The sequence below is a fragment of the Coregonus lavaretus genome (assembly GCF_964263955.1).
Source record: "Coregonus lavaretus genome assembly, chromosome: 5".
NCBI lineage: Eukaryota > Metazoa > Chordata > Actinopteri > Salmoniformes > Salmonidae > Coregonus > Coregonus lavaretus.
The window spans coordinates 45,010,997-45,027,104 of NC_139992.1; positions in this window are offsets into that span (position 1 = coordinate 45,010,997).

Below are 16,108 nucleotides of genomic sequence, written 5' to 3' on the forward strand. Positions count from 1 at the left end.
TCAAATTGAATGACTGCCCAGAATCGGCCAAAGTACATCAGCCGTTTCGGTCTACCGGAATTCAGGCGACTTCGCCGGCATCTTACCAGAATCCCCCCAGAAGATGCTAATTTAAATGTATACAAAATTACGCGATATAGTAATTTTAAATATTACTCATGCATATTATACTCATTCACAAAGTTTAATTTTGTATCCCCTTTTCAATTGGTAGTTACAGTCTTGTCCCATCGTTGCAACTCCCGTACAGCCTCTGGAGGCGAAGTCTGGCCTCAGAAGGCGAAGGCTGGCTGCAACACAGACGGGTATCGAAGCAGCATCTGTAGCAACGCAGCTTCCACTGCGATGCAATGGCTTAGACTGCTGAGCCACTCGGGAGGCCCCATCCACACATTTTTAATGCTGATCAATTGCCTTGCACAAAGTATCAAAATACTAAAATACTACTTAAACAGGAAAGACTCTTAAATAATTTAATTTAAATGTTTATTTTATTTTTTGATCACAGAAACAATGAGAAAATATGGAAAAATAAATAAACGTTAATTATATAAAGCAGCCCGTGTAATCATCTGCCAGAGTAGCCACAATCGGCCCGAGCCCCAAGTAATATATTTGGGCCTGATAACTCACACCGGAATCGGCCCAAGCTCAATCCCCGCATCCTAGCCATAAGTAATACTGCCGAAGGCGGCCCAGACTCGGATCACATGATGTCAGCCGAGTCTGACTCTACATTTTTACATTTTAGTCATTTAGCAGACGCTCTTATCCAGAGCGACTTACAATTAGCGAATATATCTTTTTTTTTTTTTAATTTATTTTTTTATACTGGCCCCCCGTGGGAATCAAACCCACAACCCTGGCGTTGCAAACGCCATGCTCTATCAACTGAGCTACATCCCTGCCGGCCATTCCCTCCCCTACCCTGGACGACGCTGGGCCAAATTTTGCGCCGCCCCATGGGTCTCCCGGTCGCGGCCGGCTGCGACAGAGCCTGGATACGAACCAGGATCTCTGGTGGCACAGTTAACACTGCGATGCAGTGCCTTAGACCACTGCGCCACTCGGGAGATTGCCCCGACTCTCAGCCGGAATCGGCCCAGATCCACTGTGCTTGCTGGGTTTTCTGCTGCTGCTACTACTTTTACCTAATATATATATATTTTTTGTCATTTAGCAGACACTCTTATCCAGAGTGACTTACAGGAGCAATTAGGGTTAAGTGCCTTGCTCAAGGGCACACCAACAGATTTTTCACCTAGTTGGCTCAGGGATTAGAACCAGCGACCTTTCGGTTACTGGCACAACGCTCTTAACCACTAAGCTACCTGCCGCCCATCTTCTGCGACTTCCGTTCCTTTACATCTGTGCTGTACAATTAATTACCATAGCAATGAACGCCAAGAAACCAACCTCGCTAAAGCACAAACTGTTCGGGTCACTCATTCCTGCCCTACTACTTACTGGTATTCTCTCATGATCCCTTACTTTTTGCCCATCATCCTCTACTTTCCTCACTGCCTCAGCATATGTCACTTTCTGCACTGCTCAAACCTTGGGAACCTCAACCTTTCTCACTCGCACATGATCCCCAGCAACTACTTTTTCCTCTGAAACTACACACTCCTTTGTCCCATGCCCTCCTGCACACTTCCCACACCTCGGAATGTCCCTCCTACACACTGCTGCAACATGACCATAACCTTGGCACCCACAAATGCTCTCACGGGATAACTAACATATCCTAGCATTACTTTATCAGGCAAACACTCAATATCAAAACTCAAAAGGAAAGACAGGGTCTCCTCAGTCTCACGCTCGCCATCGGATCTGCATCTCACCAAATGGCGAGCATCACAGATGCCAGTGATCTTCAACTTCAGATGATCCATCTCCACACTCAAAGCCACCTTAGTAATCACTACCTTCAGCGGTGCTCTGCTCCGAAGGGCATAGCTAGACACAGCTCTTGTCCTGAGGTGCGTGACACAGTGCGTTAACTCCCTCTGGGCGGAAGACACACAGAAAATCAATATAAGTCCACTTCTGGATCCTTTGACTGAGTTAACAACACCCAGCTTCTCCTCCACCCAGCCTGATACCACAAATGGGTCAGCCAAAAGACATGACTCTACTTTCTCCACGAAACGTACTCCCACTGGACCAGAGTCATCTCAGGCATATCCCTCATTGAGGTGAGGCTCGGAAGCCATCACCACAACTGTCAATGCAGGTTCTTCCTCTTCACTTTGTTGGATTCGATTTCTGAACTTCCACTATCCGACTCCATCTCAGGGTTTTCGGGAGAGGAACATGTGACTAATATTCCATGGTATATCATTTTATTCTATACTGGTGAAGTGTCAGAGATGGTTTTTAATGCATGCAATCTTCTAAAAGTTGAGACATAGTAGGTAGGTAAGTAACACAAGGTTACAAAAAACAGTTACCACTGTGTGTTTTTAAGTTTAACTAGGCAAGTCATTTAAGAACAAATTCTTATTTACAATGACTGCCTACACCGGCCAAACCCGGACGACGCTGGGCCAATTGTGCGCCGCCCTATGGGACTCCCAATCACGGCCGGTTGTGATACAGCCTGGAATCTAACCAGGGTGTCTGTAGTGACGCCTCAAGCACTGAGATGCAGTGCCTTAGACCGCTGCGCCACTCGGGAGCCCACACATTTGTGTGTGTGTGTAACAAATGTGTTTAATTAAGCCATTGCTGAATAATTTGGTGTTCACATAAGTGATGAAATAAAAAGGAAGACAGAGCTTTATTTTACTAGAAAGGCTCGGCCCAGACCATTAAGTTTGTTAGTTTGGGGGCTGTAAGGCATGTGGTGTATCAGCTCCTTTCATCACTCAGTCAGCCCAGAGGAGTGTGACTGGCTCTGGGTGGGAGAGAGGAAGTAACCCCCCATGTCCTGGCATCTGCTCTTCACTCCATGGCAATTTCCATTTCCATTACCTCCCTCTTGCTATTGAATGGGACATCACTAATAGATACCAGGTCTGCTGAACCCACAGGTTAATAAAACACATCAGGACTAAACCAAGCTCCTGATGGGGAGAAATAGCGGCTGATTGAACATCTTATCAAAGGTTCATGTCAATCAATGTGAAGGGGCAAGGGCAAGGTCAGAGCAAGAAGTTCAAGGCTATGGGAAGATCTCAATTGCATACTCCTCGCATCCTCTCTCCTCGTCTCCTTCTCAAAACCCATTGGATGAGAATGCCAGAGGTCCCGCCCCCCTGACCCCCCCCCCCCCCCCCCCCCAACCCACGCTATCAAATGGCTTTATATGTCCCTCTCTCCCGCTCTCTCTGTGATGTATGGCTGTTTGTAGCACTATTATTACATCAAATAAGCACTCTGGAGAAAAAACTAACCCGGTCAGCAGACGAAAAGCGACTATAAAAGTCGCCATTTGGAGAAAATTCAATAGAGCTCTACACTGGGGATAAAAATGAAGGTAATGATATTCTCTAGCTCTCCTCTTCTCTCCTCCAACACCCTGCCTGCAGCCCAGCCTCTTCCCCTGTCCCCCCACTCTTCTAAGCCCAGTAGATATACAATACACACACTGCTTGTCTAAGAGGCTCAGGGTGGCCATTAAAGCTGCTTTATGTGTTTGTAATAAACTCTCAAGAGTACGGGTTGGAGTATCTATTCACCACATGGGGATGAGGACATAGGCCATTACTCCTTACATTCCCCTGCTTGGCATGCTGATTTCTCATACATGTCTCAAATTAGTCCCCACTGGGTGATCTAAAGTTCATATAGTGCAGTGGTCTAAGGCACTGCTTCGCAGTGCTAGCTGTGCCACTATATATCCTGGTTCGAATCCAGGCTCTGTCGTAGCCGGCCATGACCAGGAGACCCATGGGATGGTGCACAGTTGACCAGGGTAGGGGAGGGAATGGCTGGCAGGGATGTAGCTCAGTTGGTAGAGCATGGCGTTTGCAACGCCAGGGTTGTGGGTTCGATTCCCACGGGGGCCAGTATAAAAAAAAATGCACTAACTGTAAGTTGCTCTGGATAAGAGCATCTGCTAAAATGTAAAAAAAGATATTAGCAGCAGGCTGATATGTTGATGGTTGGTTAAAACTCAAATGGATGTTCTTGGGTGCTGTTGTGTTCCTTTGAAATGTCACCACTGCAATACCTAATGAGGATTGTAGTGAATATTTCAATGTGCTGATGTAATTATCATTGGCTGGTAAGATGGCCGCCTGCTGATTATAATGAGTCACATCACACTTTAAAACAGATGATTTACAGGACATCCCACCTTATTATAGACAATAAAGTCTGAAGATTGCTGGACTAAGAATTAAACGTAAATGGATTAGCACCATATTCAAAATGAATGCTAGGGCGGAACTCTAAAGGGAGAGTAAAGTAGGACATACACTCCTCTGTCATATCTCTAGATGCTGCATTGATCTTGAGGAGTGTAACACAAGTTATCCCTACAGATTTGACAGTATATGGCGCCTCCATTTTTCACTTTGGTAAAACAATCCCAAGGCAGCAAAAATATGAACCCATTTTCAATACAAAGCAAAGCAAAAAATAAAATATATGTTTTCTCTCTCAAAACAATGAATAATACCCTATTTTCAGCTATATCTTAAATGATCTGTGAAACTGATGTCCACACGCTTTAGTTGTCTTGTTAGTGATCAGGCAGTAGTTTTTTATCACACCATAAAGATAAAGAAAAGTTGGAGAAGCATCTCATTAAATTAAAGATCACATTTTCAGAGGCCGTGTCAAAAAACCTTTCTACAACTAAGCAACTTTTCCTCCTCCCAGGCAAGGCCATTCTCATTGCAGAAGGTTCTAATTAAACATGAAGGTGAACAATATTAAAGTGTGGCACATGGTATATTGAATGGTATGAGGGAGAGATGCTTCCAGTGCGCATCCAGGGGTAACATCGGGTAATTGGGGCAGTTTCTCTTCATCACCGAGCATGAGTGTTCACCTGCCAACGCAGAAGGATCAAACATCTAGTTCACCCTACATACTCTCCTTATCTTCCTCCCTCCTCCTCCTCCTCTCTTACTGCTCTTCTTTTATTTCCTCTCTCTTCTTCTGTCTGCCCTGCATAGCATACTCATCTCCAGCTTTCTGTCAAGCTCTGATACCTATAAGAGCATCTCCACCTCTCCAGCTCTGTCAGCTAGCATAGACAGAGACAGATTCCAAATTGGCAAAGACTACAACACCATTGTGCTTCTTGATTATATACATTATATACATTATTATACAGCATTACTTTACAATTTGGAACATTGATTTAATGAAAATGTTAATTGACAGAGATTGCACTTGTATAGGTTATGATTAATTGAAGGGATTTAAGTGATTTTATATAAACGCTTGATAATTGTTTATGTAACCACTGTGCTTCTGTATCAGTGTTCGTTTTAACATTCAACTATTTCAATTTTTGCAGTGCACAGAATTCCGCAAAGAACATTTACATTAAGTCACCCTCAAAAGTAATCAGCCGACCATGATTGACATAGACTAGTATGCTCTGAAACATTGCAAACTATTTATACCCAAAGATATTGCATATGAACCAAATTCAGTTTCTGATGTTGAGGAGTGAAATATATGATGAAGAAGAGTGGCTTTACAATTTGGAAAATTTTGATAAGACAGTTGCACAACATAGTTATGTTTTCTCTCTGACGCGTTTGTAGAATGAATCAAAATGCAGATTGGAAAAGTAATAAAGGGGAACAGGAAGATACTGAGTATATTGAGAGAAGAAGAAGTTTGGGGCTTATATGCTTTCTCTTCCCCTCTGCACAACCAAACCATTGTTTCTGGAGTGCAGAATCACAACAGCACCTATACAGTATGACAGCATGGTTCAACAGTGCTATTATCAGTCTCGTTACATATTAAAGCTAGAATCCTTAATTGGAACAATAACAAAGTGAATTCCCCGCCTCTGTTTTGATAAAAACTGAGGGATGGGCTTGGAGCAATGTAACCACTCTCAAATTCATAGACAGAGCTATGGATACAAGGACTGACCATCCATGATATCAAAATGATAGTTTTAATCATGTTTTTAGGTTATATAGTGTTTGTTTACATTTACATTGTTACAAACATTGAAGTACAACAAGTTTATATTTTGGGTTCATAAGGCATAAGTTATATTCTTCAACAATCAATGGGTATATATCATTCATTTATAATAGATTTAGCAACTAAGGATTCTAGCTTTAGGAGGCAGTTTAGCAATTTGTAGAAAGCACAGGAGGCTGCTGAGGGGAGGACAGCTCATAATAATGGCGATAACGAAGCAAATGGAACGGCATTTAACACCTGGAAAGCATGTGTTTGATGTATTTGATACCATTCCACTTATTGCGCTCCAGCTATAACCACGAGCCTGTCCTCCCCAATTAAGTTGCCACCAACCTCCTGTGATAGAAAGAGCCTTTATGCATATCATCTTAATACTGCTGCATCTTAGTTGCAATTCTAAACCATTAAAACCAGATCTATATAAATCTATATCCATCTTCCTCTCCAAATCCGCTTCACACCGCATGTAATCCACGCTACATTTCCCCAAGCACCTGAGGAATAACCGATAATACATTTGAATCAACTTAATGGAGTATCATTTTAATGTACTGTGCGATCTCGTTAACTTTATGAAATGAATAAAAAGGTAATAAAGGCTTCACTCTGAAAATAGTTTGCCAGGAACAACACTGGGAAGTTATAAAAGCATGTTCTCTTCATATAAAGCTGACTTACTGACAGGTTTATAAAAAGCATGCCATTGTAAAACGGTGAAACCACTGTACTGACCATGTCTGACCATTGACCATGTCTGACTCTCCGCATCTATTAAAGGCAGTGGAAATATGGATCTGTGGGTGGACGGCTGCTTTCTGACTCCAGCTTCTGCCTCTTGAGGTCAGGCCCTGGATACTCCTGTACTTCCACTCCACATGGGAGCGTGGCTGTGTGGGTGGGGAGAAGATAAGAAGGGCCCTGGATGGGACCCTGTCTACAAAGCCGCCACAATATAATTCCAACTGCATTCCAACCTTCGGAATTGTGTAGCACACAGCAACAGCTACTCTCACTCAAAGGTGCAGAGAAGTGGATTCCGACGGTTTGTAAAGTTTTTTGTGGGTGGCAGGTAGTTTAGTGGTTAAGAGCGTTGGGCCAGTAACCGAAAGGTCGCTGGTTCGAATCCCTGAGCCAACTAGGTGAAAATCTGCCGATGTGCCCTTGAGCAACTACATAGTAAATATACTTAACCCTAATTGCTCCTGTAAGTCGCTCTGGATAAGAGCATCTGCTGAATGACTAAAATGTAAATGTAAAGATTCACCCAGTATCACTTAACTGGGGTGCTGCGCTGCTAGAGGAGCAGTGTGTTCTAGCTGTACTTGACTACATCTACAACATTGGGAATAAAGTCAACAATGCTATCTCATATCATGTTTACAACTACATAGTAAATATACTGTACAACTAAATAGTAAATAAACTGTACAGCTGCAACCACATAACAAATATACTGTACAACTAAATAGTAAATATACTGTACAACTACATAGTAAATATACTGTACAGCTACAACTACATAGTAAATATACTGTACAGTGCATGTCCACTGTCCAGAGTTAACCCCTATAACCTTCTATCTTCCGTCTCCGCTCCCAACAAGCAGTGTTCCGTCCCATCATCCATCACTCAGCTAGCCCTGTCACGTCATTGGCTGCCCCTGGTCACCCCTAAATGGCCCTGACTGAGGGCTTGTGCTGCACATTGTCGATGTGGCTGTTGATAGGATGTGACAACTTTATTAGGCACAAATCAGTCAGCCTGCTTCCATTCTCTGCTGGACGTGTGAGCGATGTGCGCCGCGAGCCCCAGTTTTCTCGGGCAGCCCTCGCTCTCTCTCGCTCTCTTTATCTCCTTTCATTCTTTCCTTCCAGCATAATCTCCCCCCATTGTCTGAGCCGCTCCCTCCCCCTTTAGCAGTCCTCCCTTGGGATTCAGTCTCTCCAGTCTCTCCTGGCCTCGGTCATCCAGGTAATAAAGCCACGCCCATCACCCAGAGCAGCCAATCACCACCTTCTACTGACCTGTAAGCATCATCAGCTTCTTCATCTAGCACTGTGGAGGGTGGGGATGGGGGAGGGGACAGAACACATAGAGGTTCAATAGAGGTTTTACTAATGTACCACACATTTGTATGTACTGTAGGCTAAACCCACTGAAACTACTCAATGTAAGGTTGATAACTAGTTCAATGTACCAGTCATGGACCGAGGGAAATCGTGTTGATCATACTGATCATACAAACTACTTGGGCCCACAGTAAAATACATTAGCCAATATCTATATGATTGAAAATGTGGTAATAAATGAGAATGTCTAATAGATTAATAATTATTCCATTGACGTATATTCCATTTACAGGATGAGTCATGTTAGATGATTTGTTCTAACACAGTAAAGAATGGAGAAATCCCTCTGTCAATATGTCACAGGATGAGTTAAACAGAGGGAGGTCTGGGAGATTAGCAGTGCCTTGTGAAAAAGCGTCTCACTCAAGTACCAATGAAAATCATCCAATTTCTGCCTCCAAGTTTAGAGTTAGAGACAGAAGGGGAAAATTAATGGGATTAGGTGAATAAACATTTCCGCTCACTTCAGCACAATTTCTCTGCATATGTTTAGATTTCCCTCTCAAAGACGGATCGAGGGAATGTTACCGGAAGATAGAACAGTCAACTTTTACAACAGTTTCTCTTCTTACTTAATCAAGGTTGGGCGATCTAAAGATCTAAATTTACCATGTATTTCCCAGTTCAGATTGTTCACCACAAAGCTACCCTTTTACTATTTTTCCTTATCTTACACAGCTTATGAGACTTAACTTGTGATAAATCTGGTCAGAAAATCTATGCGATCTCCAGCCGCCCAATTAGACAGCAATTCATCGACATGAGTATTGCTACACTCTTAGAAAAAAGTGTTCCAAAAGTGTTCTTCAGCTGTCCCCATAGGAGAACCCTTTTGGGTTCCAGGTAGAATCCTTTTGGGTTCTACAGTGCATTCGGAAAGTATTCAGACCCCTTGACTTTTTCCACATTTTGTTACATTACAGCTATTCTAAAATGGATTAAATACGTTTTTTCCCCTCATCAATCTACACACAATACCCCATAATGACAAAGCAAAAACAGGTTTTTAGAAATTTTTGCAAATGTATAAAAAAAAAAAACATTTACATAAATATTCAGACCCGTTATTCAGTACGTTGTTGAAGCACTTTGGCAGCGATTACAGCCTCTAGTCTTCTTGGGTAAGACGCTACAAGCTTGGCACACCTGTATTTGGGGAGTTTCTCCAAGTCCCAAGTCTCTGAATGTCCTGAAGCCACTCCTGCGTTGTCTTGGCTGTGTGCTTAGGGTTGATGTCCTGTTGGGGAATCTTTGCCCCAGTCTGAGATCCTGAGTGCTCTGGAGCTGGTTTTCATCAATGATCTCTCTGTACTTTGCTCCGTTCATCTTTCCCTCGATCTGCTGAAAAACATCCCCACAGCATGACGCTGCCACCACCATGTTTCACCATAGGGATGGTGCCAGGTTTCCTCCAGACGTGACGCTTGGCATTCAGGCCAACGAGTTCAATCTTGGTTTCATCAGACCAGAGAATCTTGTTTCTCATGGTCTGAGAGTCCTTTAGGAGCCTTTTGGCAAACTCCAAGCAGGCTGTCATGTGCCTTTTACTGAGGAGTGGCTTCCGTCTGGCCACTCTACCATAAAGGCCTGTTTGGTGGAGTTCTGCAGAGATGTTTGTCCTTCTAAAAGGTTCTCCCATCTCCACAGAGGAACTTTGGAGCTCTGTCAGAGTGACCATCGGGTTCTTAGTCACCTGCTTGACCAAGGCCCTTCTCCCCCGAGTGCTCAGTTTGGCCGGGCGGCCAGCTCTAGGAAGAGTCTTGGTGGTTCCAAACTTCATCCATTTAAGAATGATGGAGGCCACTGTGTTCTTGGGGACCTTCAATGCTGCAGAAATGTTTTGGTACCCTTCCCCAGATCTGTGCCTCAACACAATCCTGTCTCGGAGCTCTACGGACAATTCCTTCGACCTCATGGCTCGGTTTTTGCTCTGACATGCACTGTCAACTGTGGGATCTTATATAGACAGGTGTGTGCCTTTCCAAATCATGTCCAATCAATTGAATTTACCACAGGTGGACTCCAATCAAGTTGTAGAAACTTCTCAAGGATGATCAATGGAAACTGGATGTACCTTAGCTAATTTTCGAGTCTCATAGCAAAGGGTCTGAATACTTATGTAAATAAGGTATTTCTGTTTTTTATTCATTTATACATTTGCTACACTTTCTAAAAACCTGTTTTCGCTTTGTCATTATGAAGTATTGTAGATTGAGGAGGAAATGTTTTTATTTAATCCATTTTAGAATAATGTTGTAACGTAACAAAATGTGGAAAAAGTCAAGGGGTCTGAATACTTTCCGAATGCACTGTATGTAGAACCATCTGTAGAAAGGGTTCTACAAAAGTGTTCTACCTGGAACCAAAAGGGTTCTACCTGCAACCAAAAAGGGTTCTTCAAAGGGTTCTCCTATGGGGACAGTCGAAGAAACCATTAAGGTTCTAGATAGCACCTATTTTTCTAAGAGTGTAGGTTGACATTAGCTACCCTGTGTAGTTGCCTTGCCTGAGACCACAGAAGACAGAGGTGAGCGTGCACAGAGCTATGGAGTAACTGCTAGCCTCTAGCTCAGGAAGCTCACTGTCTTCTTTGATAGGCAGTAAAAAAAATCACAATAATAGATCTTAAATAGTCTGTCTCTGATTCTTGCGAGAGCAAACAGCACACTATGAATTGTTGTTGAGTTCAAGTGATTTTGCAAGGATGCACTGGACTGAACAGAGAGCGATTCACAGCCTTCTGAATCAATAGGGCTCATCTGCCGAGGGCGCTGAACTTTGCTTTTCAGGGGCTCAGGAACACAAAGTGAAGGAGAGGGGCTAAACAACACATTAGATCACTTCTGACTGCTAAACCACCCGAGGGGTACAGAACACCTCAGACAGACTGTCTACAACTACTCACTTTTCCATTTCTGAGTTTTTAGATTCAGGTTGTTCACTGGGTTCACATTGGGAGCACGGGAATGCTCCCACATGTTTCACAGACATGTAAGACTCATCAAATATGGTCAATATTCACCCTTATCACTTAGCATTTAGTTTAATCGTAGGTTTCCAAGGTGACCCCTGTCTTTGCGGAAAATGTACCTCTGGGTCATTCCACCAATTAGGTGCCTTTTGAATAGTGTAACTTGGTGGGGCAAAAAACGTTTTATTTCACCTAATGTTAACATTCTGTCACAAAGAGCACATGTTCAACATAACAAAAAACACTTTTTCCTATCTCAAGAGAAAAAGAAGACTATAGTAATAGGGTAGACAGTAACAGGTGGCAGGGCAGCTCTCCACAGTAACGGCCCATGGAGGTAGTGCTAATGGGGCCGTCTTCCATTCATTGAATTTAGCATGGCCCATCCACAAGTGTTTTTCGTCATGAATCTTGTTCTGGAGGCAGCTCTGCAGAGTAGTTACTAGCTGGTACAGCCACAAAGTCATAAAATCAGATTTTAAACATAACCCTAACCTTAACCCTAACTTTAACCACACTGCTAACCCTAACTAAGCCTAACCATAACCTTAAATGTTCATTTTTACAATATTGCAAATTTTGACTTTGCAGCTGGTCTATCTAAGGGGAAATCGCTCAGTTCTGCCTCCAGGACAAGACTCATGACAAAAAACGTCAACCTGCCCACAGGGTTCCACCTCCGTCTGCTATGCGGCTCCCAGCTACTGGGTGATTAACCTGGGAAGAACTCGACAGTAACTTCCGAGTCAGTTGGAGAGGTTCAGCTTGAGCAAAGTGAGGTGTAGAATCACTGATCTACAAATAGTATTCCCTAACAAATAATAGGCAATCCCCCCCACCAAACACACATGCACAACCAGACATTGATTGATTGGAGACAGCTTATGTCAATACTAGTGGACAATGCTGTAAATACCGGTAAAAGCACAGTGCCTCAAATAGTGGCCAGACACTCCTGGCCGTACTCATAAGGCCCTGGTCCAAAACCTGTTCCCTTCCCCCTCTAATCGACAGTTCCACGACTTCAATCTCCTTCCCAAGCCAATCTAGGAAACCGAATCAGGAACAAGAGAGAGAAGATTGCGATTCAGAGTGTGCCTTTAGTGTGGCCATGATTTGTCCACTTATGTCATTTTGTGCTAGATGTATACCCTAGCATTTTTAAAGCTAGGATCCTTAGTTGCTACATCTATTGTTGGGCGTCTAAATGAATGATATACACGTGTGTATGTGTGTGTGACTGTCTTCACTGCTCACTTATCAATTTCTGGGTTTTTAGCTTCCGGTTGTTTGTTCACTGGTTTCACGTTGGGGGCACAGGAATGCTCCCACATGTTTCACAGACACATATGTTCAATAATCACTCTTATTACTGGTTTAGCATTTAGTTTAATCGTAGCATTCCAAGGTGACCCCACCCACTGGGCAAAGACATCAGTTCAACGTCTAGTTTTGATTTACATTTGGTTGAGTTGTCAACTAACATGAATTCAACGTGAAATCAACCAAAAATGTCACCCTGTCATTGGATTTAGGTTCATAGTTGGGTGAAAAAAAATATGAAATTCTCTTACGTTGATGATTTTTTGCAAATCCAATCAGTTTTCCACATTGATTCAACGTCATCACATAACATTTTTGGTTGGAATGACATGGAAAGAATGTTGATTCAACCAGTTTTTGCCCAGTGGGCTGTCTTGTAAGGAAAATGAACAGCTCTCTATGCTGAATCAGCGATGTATCAATGCATAGTTCAGCGAGAGCTGAGAGCACCTAAGCAATAAGAATGATCATCATGAGATACAGTAAGAGTGATATGAGAAAATAAATTAATCAGAGGCGAGTGAAGGCGCATTTTCACACACATCCCTCCGTCCAATTAGAATGGAGATAAAGGAATGCACCTGATCCACCACAGAAGTTCGTTACTGAAGTCCAGATGTGAGTGTGTCTGTGCGTATGTGGTGTGTGATGTGGCTCGCATTAGCACATTGTAGGTGGTTGTGTGTGTGTGTGTCTGTGTGAGACAGGAGAGCCACAGCTGAATGTTGTGCCGCCGTTGAAGCTGGCTGAGTGAGGCTAATGGTGGGCGGGTGGCGGGTGGCAGGACAGCCCTCCACAGTAATGGCCCATGCAGGCAGCGGTATTCACCACAGCATCCTGTAGAGTTCCTCCCAGGTTAATCACCCAGCAGCTGGGAGCCGCATGGCAGATGGAGGTAGAGCCCCGTGGATGGGCCATGCTAAATTAAATTAATGGAAGATGGCCTCATTAGCACTCACTCTGTTGCTCAGGCGGGAGGGAATGTCTCGGCCTGGCCACTGCTGGCTTTAGGCTGCATAGGATGTAGGTTGTATTGGCTGTAGGTTGTAAATTAAGCTGTAGGCTGTAAGCTATACCAGTCCTGGCCTGCAACATGCAACACTATGCAGCAGGGAGAGTGATTGCTTTTGGAAATGTTGCTGCATCAAGGTATATAATACATTGATTTAAACTTCATCAAGAGCTGCTGTCAATCTGTTTCTTCACTTGTACTGTAACTACACTCATAAACCACTAGGCATAGATACTGAATGGAACTTTGTATAGTTGTATGTTCCCTTTCTGGTGGATGTTGAGTCCTGTCCTCTTCTGCCTTATCCAGAGGGGCCTTACTGACATGGTCCTCCACTGCTTCCTGTGCACACTCAGATCACCTCGAGAGTGCTCAATTCATCACCTGTCCTGTGTCTCATAAGGCCCTGGTCCAACACCTATTTCCTCCCCCCAAGCAGTCTCATGGCTTCAATCTCCTTCCCAATCCAATCTAGGAAACCGAATCAGGAACAAGAGAGAGAAGATTGCGGCTACCTGCAGAGTTCTCCTTGAGAGTGGCCATGATTTGCCCGCTTATGTTCTTGTGTGCTAGATGTATAGCCTAGTATTTTTAACAATTTTATCAGTTGCATAGGATGATGATAAGGGTGATGGTGTGTGTGTTTGTGTGTGTGTTTGTCTGTGTGTGTTTGTGTGTGAGTCCAGGATTGGGGAGTAACTCAAAATTACCAAAAAATTACCAAAAATGTGTACAAAAACTCGGTCCTGGGGCCCCCCCTGGGTGCATGTTTTGGTTTTTGCCCTAGCACTGCACAGCTGATTCAAATAACCAACTGATCATCAAGCTTTGATTATTTGAATCAGCTGTGTAGTGCTAGGACCGAGTTTGGGAAACCCTGAGTTACGTTATGTTACGTTACGTTACAGATACTTTAGAAAAACGAGATGATTACTTCTTGGATTACTTTAAACTCAGAAAGGATGTTTTGTGAAAAAACAACCCATTACGACACCTTTCTGTTTTATGAATAACATTCAATTCAACATTGAAAAAAGGCACAAGTTTAAGTTTGCTCCACCTGAGCGAATCTGACCACAAGTTAGAGACCACTATGATGACAGAGACCACTATGATGACAGAGACCACTATGATGACAGAGACCACTATGATGACAGAGACCACTATGATGACACACCAAATGCGTTTGATGGATCCTTTTTGTCTTCTTCTAATGCCTCTTAAGGGGAAAGTAATCAGATTACGTTACTGTGTTTGGGTAATGCAAAAGTAACGTTACTGATTACAATTTTGGACAGGTAACTATTAACTGTAACGAATTTAGAAAGTGACATACCCAACCCTGTGTGAGTGTTAGTGGGCGTGTCTGTATATGTGGTGTGTGGCCTAATGGTGCAGTTGATTAGCATAATTATAATTACCTGTGTGGGATGCAGCCAGACTCATGCCCCAAGTGAGTATCTGATGAGGTTGGTATTCCTCCCGTCCTCCTCGCTCCTCGGCGGTGAATAACTGTGAACACCACAGAGACTACAGGAAGCACCAGCTTTACAGCCCTGCGAGACGAGGTGTGGAAAAATAATGGAGAAAATTAGGTCTGTTTTATTCTTGCTGACCAAACAGTTTTATTTCCTTACTTTGATGCATTACTCTTGGGTCAGCTTCGGTATCTGTGTACTGCTGCTCCTCTGTCAGCATTGATGATTAGTTCCAGGTGATTTAACAATCCCATTCCATTCCTGGGGGACGCCAGAGATACTGTATATAATGACAAGATGGTCTAGTCTGTGCCCTAACAATGGGAGTCATTGTCCCAAAGGCGGGAAGGCAGGTGGTCTGCTTATCGCTTTGCTTATCACTGTATTTGTGGACAGATTTCAACGGTAGTGGACCCTCCCGCTTCGACCCCTTCCTTTCTGGGGACACCCAAGAGTGTGCACGCACTTGTTCTAGCCCAGCACTAACACACCATATTCAAATAATCATAATTTCAACTAATCAAGGCTTGAAAAAAAACACAGAAATAATCACAATCCTTGAAAAACTGTTCTATAGTAAGTAGAGAAATAACTTTCACATTATGTATACCCATATTTTCACACCATGCTCTGAGGTGTCTGATGAGCCAAGCAGTCCTAACTAGCTTGTTCAATTTGCTGCTTTCCCCTCTTGATTAGGCACATATGAGAGAGAATGATTCACATATTTTTCACTTGAAATGTGTTGATTACAAAAATTGCTCGCTGTGCAAAGGAGATTATGACGATGAATCATACTTGGGCTGCCAAACCACCACTGCTCCGAGAATCAGACGCCTTTCATTTAATCAGACGTCCCTTTATGGGGAGAAAAACTGTTTAGCAGATTCATCAGAGCTCAAAGTGAAAGTCGGATGAAGCCAGACCGTACTTCCAGAATGCAAAGTAGGATACTTTTGACGTGAATCTAGGCAAGAGCATCACTGGGCAAAACTTCTTCATCATTCAACGAGTTAGACCGCAGAATAAATACCCAGATAAGTAGACTTATCGTTTCCATATTTTT